This window comes from Protopterus annectens, chromosome 11.part0 (assembly GCF_019279795.1).
Source record: "Protopterus annectens isolate FY-2018-M chromosome 11.part0, PAN1.0, whole genome shotgun sequence".
Classification (NCBI taxonomy): domain Eukaryota; kingdom Metazoa; phylum Chordata; order Ceratodontiformes; family Protopteridae; genus Protopterus; species Protopterus annectens.
In genome coordinates, this window is record NC_056745.1 from 209223904 (window position 1) to 209235787 (window position 11884).

At 40.2% G+C, this 11884-nt stretch overlaps 1 protein-coding gene across 2 annotated transcripts in view; it reads left to right on the forward strand.

Moving 5' to 3' along the window:
- HAL (histidine ammonia-lyase) overlaps positions 1-11884 on the forward strand; it is a 407836-nt gene that overhangs the window by 269463 nt on the left and 126489 nt on the right. The window lies entirely within an intron of this gene.

Here is an 11884-nt window from a genome sequence, read left to right on the forward strand (position 1 = left end):
TGCTTTTGAGCCTATTCTAATTAGTCGGGATGGTGCATGATGCTGGAGAATTTGTAGGAAAGTATTGTTGAAGTGGGTAACTGCTTCATCAATTGGGAGGTGTTTTAGAGCTGCCCAGTTATATTCTTTGAGTTCATAACGGAAAGCTGACAGGTTAAAATTTGTTTTGTTGTATACAGTACGATAAGAAGCCTGTTTGGGATTGTTGATTTTTTGTTTAGTAATGTAGGTGAGGAGGTGATCACTGATATTGTCAGGGAGTATTCCAGTTTTATAAGAGAGGGATTGTTGTTGACCAGTATCCAATCCAGGATGGCTTGTTTATTGGTAGATTTGTGTATTCTAGTAGGGGATGTTATGGTTTGTTGAAAGTTAAAAGGTTAAGGTGATAGGTGGGTTTTGGAGAGGTACAGGAGTACCAATCTATATTAAAGTCTCCTAAGATTATGGCTTCTTGAGGAAAGCTACAGGAGACCCAGCTAAGAATATTTTCTAGTGTATTTAAGTTATTGCCTGGTGGGATGTAGGAGCATATTATATAAATGGCTTTGTTTTTATTCACTTGAAGTTTGGTACAGAGTATTTCAGCATTGCCTGGGGAGGGGGGTAGGGAGTCAATTAAGGCTACCTGCAGTTGGGATTTATATAGAAAGGCCACTCCCCCACCCTTTTTGTTAAGGCGATCTTGTCTTAAGGTGCTATAGCCTGGGGGAGTGATTTCGTTGTCTTTGGTAGTTGGTTTAAGCCAAGTTTCAGTGAGGCAAAGAATATCAAAGGCATAGAAGTCAATTAAAGCATGGAGTTGTGTGATTTTATTATTGATGCTACGAATATTTAGGTGAGCTATAGAGAGGGAGTCATTAGAGAAAGGAGAGGTAAGGTTGTTGGCAATGTGATTTGCAGGGGTGTGGGTGGGAGGATTATTGGGGCCAGGGTTGGGGTGGATGTCCCCATGTAACAGTAGAAGTGTTTGTGGAATATGAAATATCTTTGAGTTTTTGTATGGTATAAGATAAAGCCGTCTTGTGGTTAGAAATTTGATATGGTGTAATTTGTGGTAGAGAGGGGGAAGGTAGGGGCAGGATGATAGGATATTAATATGTGTTTGTTCAGATAGAGGAGGTACAGAGGTAGTGTGTTTGGCTACATTAGGAGATTGGCTGAGGGTAAGATATTCGTATGAAGTAAATGTGTAGTATAAAAGAAGGATGTTAAGGAGCAGTAGGGAATGCAAAAGTTTGAGGCTTAAAGGCATGTTTAGAGAGAGAGCTGATAGCAAGTGTAGTACTAGGTAGTTTAGGAAGGTGGAGAGTGGGGTGTGGCAGTCAGTTAGAGATCAGGCGAATGGGTCAGGTGGTAGGAATGGAGTAAAGAGTTATTCAGTTAGGGTGGGGCAGGAAGTGAGACAAATGGAGGTGTGGCAGAGTAAGTATAAAGGTAGGGACCCTGGGGGTGGGTGGGAATTGGGGGTAGGGAGGAGAGCGGAGTGAGCGGAGCGAACGGAGCGGGAAGAGCCAGTGAGGGGAAATCAGTGGCAGAAAACAATCAGAGAAGAAGAGAAAACACTATATTTGGTGTAGGGTAGGGGTATGCAATAGCGTTAATATGCAGGGGGGGATGTGTGGTGGATAGGGGAGAGTAAAAAAGTAGATGATAGCTAGGTAAGGTGACACAGGTGATAGTAGTGGAGAAAAAGAGGGGTTTAGGTGTAGGGGATAGCAGGAAGAAGAGGTCTACTGAGGGAATAAGGGAAAAAAATAGTGTGTCCCACAGTAAGCGGGGCGCCACCTGGTGGCAAGACTAGGAATTGAGAGACACAGCAGACAGTGTTCCTCAAGTGAAAAAGTTTGGGAAGGGGGGAGAGTTACCTCAGGGATAGAGCTGGAGAAGGAGGGAAGGAGAGAAGTGAATTGAGTATTATAGGAGGAGGGGGGGGGGTAGGCTGCTGGTTATCCTGGGAGGGAAGTCAAATAATCTGGAGAGTAAAATTAAACAGTACAAGAGTAGGACATACTTTCAAAAGGTCTACAGAGGGTAGACGGTCTTAGTGGGGAGGACGTTAAATCCTATTCAGGATTGTGTTCCTTGGTTTGATATCCACAGGGCCTCTTTAGCAAGGGTAGGAGAGGAAATTCAGTTGTGCAGGCTGGTAAATATATAGAAAGAGAGAGAAGACAAATATAAGTACATTCAGCAATCATGGAAGGATGTAACAAAATACCCAGAACATGTAACTATGATTAAAGGTTAATACAGAGACTAATAAAACTAAATCAAAGACTAAATAAAGACAGTCAAATTCAGACAGATGGTAACCATACAGCAGGATCATACATTTGTACTATAGATGAGTACTACTGCGTCACTGAGGCTCGCAGCATAAATCCTGACATGCAACTAAGTTAATCTTTTAACATGAGCAACTAGGCGTTTCAGTTTACAGAAAGACAATGGAAAACCACAACAACCACAGCCTATCCTCTATAACAATTAATAATAGGACCATGTGAAAGATACACTATAAAAATACTGTAGCATCGTATTATAGGCCTTAAAACTGTCGTTTGGATAGAGGGGCATTACTGGTACAACAAAGCTAACTGGTAGTTTGTAAAGAGCATAGTGTACAGGCAGTGAAATAGCCACGTACCATTGGTAAAGCTACTATTTTAAATGCTGTATCCACCCTTAGAATGCAAGTATTCAGAGTTGGGGACCACGTGGAAGCCAGGAGTAAAAGGCGCTACCTATCCCAGTTAGAAGGGTTAGCGCTATGTCAAGCAGAGTGAGTACACTATTAGTATTAAATCGCTGCAAGAATACTAGAGGTAGGACAAACCTAAACACCATAGGCACTAAGCAACATGGGTTAGCTCTATGGTGCTCGTTATTGGGCTGGAATAGTTGCCGAAAATACAAGCGTAACCGCTAATAAATATCAAGAAAGCGGGTTAAGACCTCAGCGTCCTATAAGCACTGAAAACAGAGTCAAATGGTATAACACACGGAGCGAAAGACACTACCGCTGTAAGCCTGGACAGAACCAAGGACATAACCAAGGACATCAGAAAATCAGAACAATTGTTTGTTTCTTATGCTTCAAGTTCCCAAGGTAAAGCCATTTCAAAACAGACCATTTCTAAATGGATTGCTCATGGAATCAGATTTTGTTATTCACACCATGGAAAGCAAATCCCAGGGAGTATACTGACTCATTCCACCAGAGCTGCTGCCACTTCTGCGGCCTTCCTCAGGGGAGTTCCTATCAAAGACATTTTGGAAGCTGCAACTTGGAGTTCAGTGCATACTTTTTCTAAGCACTACAATCTACCTCTCTACTCTAAGTCTAGGGCAGGCTTTGCCTCTGCAGTCTTGCAGGGCCTTTTAGCTGCCCCTTTTTTATGACCACCTCCCTTTCTTTCAGCTTTGGGATTCTACCCTACAGTCATGACTGCAACAGTGAAACACGATGAACATAGTACAGTTGTGTACACCTACCATAAATGTAGATGTTCGAGTGTCTTCACTGTTGCAGTCTGGGTTTTCCCTCCCTCTTGTCCCCTCTTATTTTTACTTTTGTGTAGTTCCTTTTTTCACCATTCTTCTGAGGTGTGTTTGCAAAGGATATGGGACCTTTTTCATTTTGGGACTCCTGACATTTGGAGCAAGAAAAACTGGAGAAATGGCATCGGCTGTCAGCTTTGTACTCCTGGCGCTCTGACGTCAGGGAGCATGGTTGAACAGCCGACTCCGGACCCAGACTTTGGGATTCTGGCCAACCGAGGACTGCCTGCCGGCAGGGGAGAACCCTACAGTTATGACTGCAACAGTGAAGACACTCTAACATCTACATTTATGGTAGGTGTACACAACTGTACTTTACTGTAGTTTTGAGCAGTCAGTGCTGTTTTTCTTTGCAAAACTGAACTAAATGGTAACTCAACCACTACAAAGAAATAAGGTCAATGAAATGACTAAATTAGATGTGACTGCTGCCCATATATTCCAGTTAAGATATGGTGCACTTCTGTCTGGTGTTTTATGTTTAGATTTGCAAATGAAGAAAACCTTTGTATAGAGAGATGGCAAGCTGTCTGCATCCTCCAGAAACCCAGGTCCAAATTTTTGGTCAGAATGCTGGAGCCTGTTGTTGTCAAGACATAGAAGTGTGTAGTCCAGCTTTGCTTACCCATCAGTAGTTTCAGTCCATTGCACATCCCCCTGGTGAAGTGTAGGTGATATAGCAGCAGATCAAGCCTGTGGTTGAGTGTTTTGGTCCACTAGGCAACACCCAGCTCTATCACATGATTTAGGTGTGTGAAAGCTTCCAGTTCTAATCTGATTGTATGATACAGTGAAATTAACTCTTAATTTTCCTAGTATTGAGTATCAATGCCTTTTATAGTTTTTGTAAGTTAACAGTGCTGATAACTTTATTTTTTACTATATTTGCAAGATGGTTCTACCTGCTTTGTTTGCCTCTCTATGCTCAGGCTTACTCCGCTCCCCTACCCTACTCGCATTCCAACCCACCCCCCCCCCCACTTATTTGCTCAATGGTTCTACCTGCTCTGTTTGCCTCGCTATGCTTGGGATCACTCCGCTCCCTTACCCTATCCCCATTCCCCCCCCACTTATCCTACATTTATACTCTATTTATCCAAGCCACTCCCTTCTATCACTCCCCATTTCCTCTCGCATCCATCAATCATATCTCTCTTCCTGTCTGTCTGTAACTCCTCCCAGTTTTTCAACACTACCTTCCAACTCTTTTGACTGCAATTGTTATCTATCATAAATAATGCTATCCCCCTCTCCTCCTTATTGTACTTCTCAATCTAATTTCCCTCCTGCCTGTACCATTTTATGACAATGTGATAAATCTCATCCTATCATCTACCCTTACTTTTTCTATTTGTCATTATCTCTTTCCACCCTAACAGACCTTAAGCCTAGCTCTACACTTACCTGTTCTCAAAATTATACCTTGACAGCTTATTCATTCACTATTTCCCCTTCTCGTTTCTGCCACAATGATACCTACCTCCTTAAAATAAAATTATTCCCTCTGTCATAGCCAGCTTTCAAAATGAAGCCAATATATAACTTTTAAACTCTACATCACAAGTCCTAAACAACCTTTACTTCACATTCTTCTCTCAGGGGACATACACTCCAATCCAGGTCCTACCTGTAACCCTCTCTCTCCATCCAACTCGTAGCCCCTCCCCTCCAAATTCCTCCTCTCAGACCTGTACCTCCTCTTCTTCCAGTAACATAACTATATTCTCTCTCAATATCCAAAGTCTGCTAAATAAAATCACTGAACTACACTCCTGGATATCTCTCTGCATGCCTGATAGTCTCACCATCTCTGAAACCTGGCTAAACGCCCACAAATCTGACAGTGGACTTTTACCCCCTGGATATAATATCTTTTGTCAGGACAGACTTAATAAAAATGTGGGTGGTGTAGCTATAGTATATTCAGAACAACTCTTCCTCTATCCACTGTCTTTCTCTCCACCACATTTTCACCCAGCTGAAATGCTCATACTTTACTTTGAACAATCATAAAAAAATGGCCATTGCTACCATCTACAATACCCCCTGGTAACAATATCCCTATTCTTGAACACTTTCTCTCCTGGATCTCACAAACTATTTTATATGAAACCATTATATTGGGTGATGTTAACATTGATTGGAATTCTGTATCCTGTAAATCTCCTAATAACCAGCATTAACCTTTTTGGTTTCTCCCAACTCATTACAACCCCCCTTCTCACCTTAATACACACTCCAACACTGGCACTATACTAGACTAGATCCTCTCCTCTCACCTTCACCACAACCCCACTACACACTCTGATTCCCTAAATGATCATTTCCCTACCTCTGTCTTGTGACATCCCTCCCAATGATCGCAATACAAAGACTGTCAGAGGACATCTTTAATTATATTACTCGCTACTATTAATTGGTCCTTCCTTAATGATCTCCCCCTTGAAGCTGTACTGAAATTCAGTACTATTTTTCATAATACTTTAAACTCCTTGGCTCCCATCAGGAAAATTAGAATTAAATCAAACGTTGCTCCTTTGTTAGCTAAAGCTACTGTCTCCCTCATGCAAAAGAGAGAGATTGCCTGGAAAAATTGGCATAAACACATAACCCTTACAATCAACACCTCTATAGAGAACTTTGTAATGTAACTAAAAAACAAGTTAACCTTGACAAAAAAAATTTACCTTAACTCTCTAAAGCAACCCTACTCTAACACCATAGAAATTCTGGAATACTGTTAAGACTGTTACACCCAGGTCACGCCTCTGCAGCTAATCCCTTCCCTAACAGCTCTGCCTTAGATTCTTCTGTTCTTAACTCCTTCTTCATCAAATCCATTCAGAAGTTAAGAATGATATGAATTCCTTCCCCATTATCCCCCCATCCACACACACTGCCTCTTTTTCTGTTAAACCTGTTCCCACTTCTTATATCAGAACACTTCTTACATGCTACCCTTCACCCGATGACCTGCCTCCACTCTACCTTAGATAAGCTATTAAAGTTATTGCATATCCCATCTCCCTTTTAATCAATAGTTCAAGTAAACATTGTCCCAGATATCTGGAAGAAATTATATATTTATTCCCCCTCATAAAGGTGGAAACTCTACTGAGCCCTCTAATTTCAAGCCAATTGCTATTCAGTCACCACTTTCTAAGATTCTTTACAAATGCATCCATAAACAGCTCCTTGCTCCCCTACTCCAGGAAAAGCTCCTCACCACTACTCAACATGGCTTTCGGCCCAACCATAGCACTGCTACAGCAGGTATATCCTTTATTTAGACTATCCCTTCATGACATGCTCATAATAAACTAATCTCCTTGACCTATCTAAAGCCTTTGATACTGTATCTCATAATCTTTTTCTGTCAAAAGTATCTAGTCTAAATCTCTCCTACTGTCACTGCTATACTGTATGTTACTTAAATCACTACTGATGTACCATATGTTACTATTGTCACTGCTATGCTGTATGTTACTTATGTCTCTCTGGTTCCTGATGAAAATGTATGATTTCTATATTGTATCTGATGATTTGTTATACTTAAATTGTTCATTAACTACCTTTGGAGCTTTTCTTCTCTGGTCGCTGGTCTCTGCTGGAAAAGGGCTTTATGCCTAGTCAGACTAACCGGGTTAACAAATGTCAAATAAATAAATTTAAATAAATAAATAATTGTTCCCTTTTACCACACATTGATATTAACTAATTTTTAAGTCTGCCATGGTGGAATTGCAATGACGCTACCAACATGTATGTAAGTCTATATGAAAGGCTTCAGCGGTGCTATCACACTGCTGCTGTGAGCATGAAAACCATTGTGGTAAATTACAACAGTGACTGGAAATGCTGAATATCACCACATCTGTTGTTTTGCCCTTTTATAGAAGAACATTTACCCATAGCAAAATGTTTTTAAGAAGGAAATCCTTATGATCAGTAGTGACCACCAATAATTTTAACAGAATTATTTCACAGGCTGAGAAAGTGATTATTCAAGATTTATAGTGGTGGGTTGTCCTTATCAGTGCCAGTTTTATATGTAAAAACTAAGATAGTTGCTAATTTAATAATAGCATCTCCTTTTTGAGGTAAAGATGATTTTTAGTGGTTTAAAAGATAAGAATTTAATTTTTGTGTGGCCTTTGAAGAAAGCACTAAAAGACACTGGAGTGCCTATTAAATATTTAAAAATGCCAGGAGGATAGGAATGTGCAACACTGTGCCAGGCATATTTATTTAATTTACTTAAGTAGCAGCTCTGTTGCTGTTGATGGTTACCTGTAAGATACTTACTTTTGATATTTCCCTCTTGTTTTCTAAAGTTGCCACCATGGCCATGCCCTCCATAGTGATGTCATGTTCATGATTTTGTATACAGTAATAAAGCTTTTAGATATGAAAACTGTTTATGTTGCGGGCCTAGCACTACAGCATACGTAATGTATCAAAGTAAGGCAGTGCATCATTGCAGGGTCTACAGGTCTCCCATGGTTTCCTGTTAATGCAGAACTTCAGCAGCGTGGGGTAGTACTACAGATGTTACGCTATCTGGATGTCACTGCTATGATCTTTCTGTAGTTTTACCTTTCGTGATGTCATGTGGGGCACATTGCAACTCTAATACTACAGAAGGGGCAGTCTGTTCTGCACCAAAAGCTGTACAGTGCAGCACTGTGCATCGAAAGTGGATAACCCCCATCCCTATGTGATTTCTGTTGCAGTTTATTGGAAAAAGTACTGAACAATGTTGTGCTATCAGTACCATAGTTATATATTCTAACTGTGCATTATAACAGTACTGTGTACCATGATAACATGAAAATAAATGATAAAGTAATGAAACTTGGGTTATACAGGCTGATACCAGCTCCTTTTAACCTTAATCCTTTGTGACTTCTGGGCATAACTTATAGGTGTCTTCAACTGAACAGAAAGTGCAGGTGATTTGAGAATGTCAGAAGTGGGTAGGACTGATGGTAAAGGTGTACATTTAAGTGCTTAAACACCTTAGTACACTGACTGCTCTTTGCATTGTGGGAGCCTGACTGAAAGCAGTAAGGAAGAGTGACAGACGGCCATATTTACTTGGATCATTTGACTTAAGAGCCTGCAGTACCACTAAAATGAAAAATGACAACCTTATCATAATATAAATATTATACTATTGATATTGTTTGAGCAGAGACTTGGAATTTTTTTTTAAAGCCATGTATTGCTTGGATCTTTAAAAGTAACTTTTTTGAGATCAAAAAGTTAGATACACATTTAAGCACTTCTTTAAAGTCACTGCTAGGCACAGGCCTTGACTAACTCTCAATAATGTGTGATTTGTATCCCACCCCTCAACCCCCCACCCCTGGACCATCCAGTATATTTGCTATGTGTGATTTGTATCCCACCCTCAACCCCCCACCCCCGGACCATCCAGTATATTTGCTGTGATCTCCACCGACATTCAACACACTTAAGATGCACCTCTTAAAAAGACACCACTATAAAACCACATAACCTTATTACCTCAGAGCAGTGTGATGATATAACTAGAAATATTAACTAGAAATATTAACTCCCATATACAATCTCCTATACAAACACAACCTCATGCCACAACTTACCCTGTTCTACCACCTCCTGGTTTCCTCTTCACCTCATTCACCCCCTACAACCAATATTAAACATCTTCATAAAACTGTTACCCAAACAATTATTATCATCATGAATTACCCCTACTTCCATAACTTCCACACCAACAAACACCACCATACCGCACCTCAATAAATTAATGAAGCCAACTCCCCATCTCACCACCATACTTCTGATCACTCTTTTGTATAATTTCAAAGACTTAAAAGCATATTTCTCTCTCCCTAAAACCCCAAAGACGTCCTTCGGGCTATCTTCCATAATCTTTATATTCCTTCTCAACAGTAACATTGAACCCATCCCAGGCCCAACAACTCCCTCTTCTCACCAGCAGAACTACTGTTCCTACACTGGCCTGTGCCCTTCTCAGTGCCCACAGCATCAGAAGCAAGCTGTGTAAAATTCTGGGTCAGTTAAGATTCCCCCAATTTCGAACATCTTCTGATCTCCTAAAAGTATGTCAGTGATGCCAGACCAGGTAAACAATCTGGTGGAGGCCCTGTCATTATGCCCAAAAATAAGCTGAAGTCATTGATGAAGAAAATTCCTCCTGTGACTCCAGTCCTAAGTGGATTCTGCTTAAATTCCCAACTCACAAAACGCAAACCACTACTGGTGGCCTGTTTTGCCGCCCACTTCTTCCCTAAATTAATTATTCAAATCACTCGTTATTAACATCCAATCATGATCATTCTAGGGGACTTCAATCTTAATTATCTTATCTTAATTATCTTGACCCTCTTTTATCCAACATAGCTACTTTCTTAGCAGACCTAGGTCTCCTTCAAGTCATGTTAGAATCAACCTAACCTCAGATCTCCCAAACATTGCACACACGACCTGATTACAAACATAAAAAACTCCATCACCAACATAAACATTTTGCCACCATCTGTAAGTCACCAATTCCCAATCACCTTTACCATTATCAACCATCCTACAAAACTGCCGCCAATCTTAAAAGCTGTCATAATCCCATGCAACACTAATTGGCAAACTCAAAAACGTTCTCACAGCCCACAATTGAAACCATATACTCTCTCCTTACACGACCCTAATACAGTGGCCATAAGCCTAAACAGCTTTCTACTCCAGCTACAAGACAAATTCTTCCATCTTATCCATAGGCTTTATAAACCCACCATACTGAATGGCTTTCCACTGAACTCAAATATCACCTTACTCTAAGGGATAAAGCATGGAAAAAATGGAAACAACCCCCACAACTGATAACTGCGTCTCCTTATAGCCCTACATAGCATAGCCTATGAATCCAACAGAGGGTACAAATTAAATATCTAAATAAACAAATTACCCTTTTACATTCCGCAAAACACAGATGGAAAGAAGTTAACCTTCCTACAGGAAGAAAATCTCCCCATGACACCATCTCTACTAACACCATTCAATGTGGTACAACAAAACTTTCTCCTGAGGATTTCCTTAAAGAATTTAGCAATGTCCCATCAATAAACTCCACACCTCCACACAGATCAGATATTCCCCCTCCACCACCATTCATTTCTCCCTCCCACTTCAAATGCAGATGCCCAAAGAAGCCTCTATTTTATGTTTAAAAAAATGTTTCCATTGGCATCCTTCCTGAATCTGACAATATAAAAACCCATGGTTCATATATCACAGCAGAGAACATCTGTTTTTTCTTTTACCTACATATGTCATCTGTCTCCCCCAAAACATCATGCCACAAAGTTGGAAAACTGCTCTAATTAAACTCTTCCCAAACCAGACCAATCCAAAAGATATGCCTCTCATTTCTGTCCAGTAGCCATACTCCCAAGTCTTGTCAAACTTCTAGAAAAGATAGTCTATATCCAAGTCCCCCCCCTCTCTGTCTGTGTATATGTGTGTGTGTGTATATATATATATATATATATATATATATATATATATATATGTAAATGTTCGTTTGTTCAAAATCTTAAATCTCCGAATGTTCTTCACCGATTGCTTTGAAATTTTCACACAATGTTGCATTCAAATACGCACGTGTTTTTATATACCTACTATTATATAGATGTCACACGTTGCATTCGAATACGCGTGTGTTTTTATATACCTACTATGGATTCTATATATTTGTATACAAATATGCAATTTTATATGTTTTTGTTATAACTTTCTTACTTCTTTTTCAGTGCAATCGATCTGCTTTAGTTCATCCAAATAATGTCTCGCAGAATATCAAACTTAGGTCGTTGTACTCGTGGAGCATAACCAGTGTGACGAGTAATTGCAAATCAAACTGAGGAAGAACGAGCATCAGCGAACGAGCGAAACAAAGAATGGTTCAAATATGTGCCGAGGAAGCAACAGAGCAATGTGCAGCCAGACTTGAGGATGCACAGTTGTGAGCACGGCAATCGCGTTCTGCAGCTTCAGATCTACTTAGTTCTCCTCAATCGACACCAGCGGACAAAATAAATGCTTGCCTGAAATACTCTACTTTGTGGCAACACGTAAAGACGTTAAAATTAACAACAAATATGCGTGTCCAGCTGCAAAACGATCGATCAGCTGAGATATTCTCACATCAATTGCTGGAAATTGGGAATGGAAAGGTGCCGGTTGATCTGACCTCAGGATGAATTTCATTGCCTCATAACTTCTGCAATTTAGTGACGTCAAAAGAAGAATTGGTTGA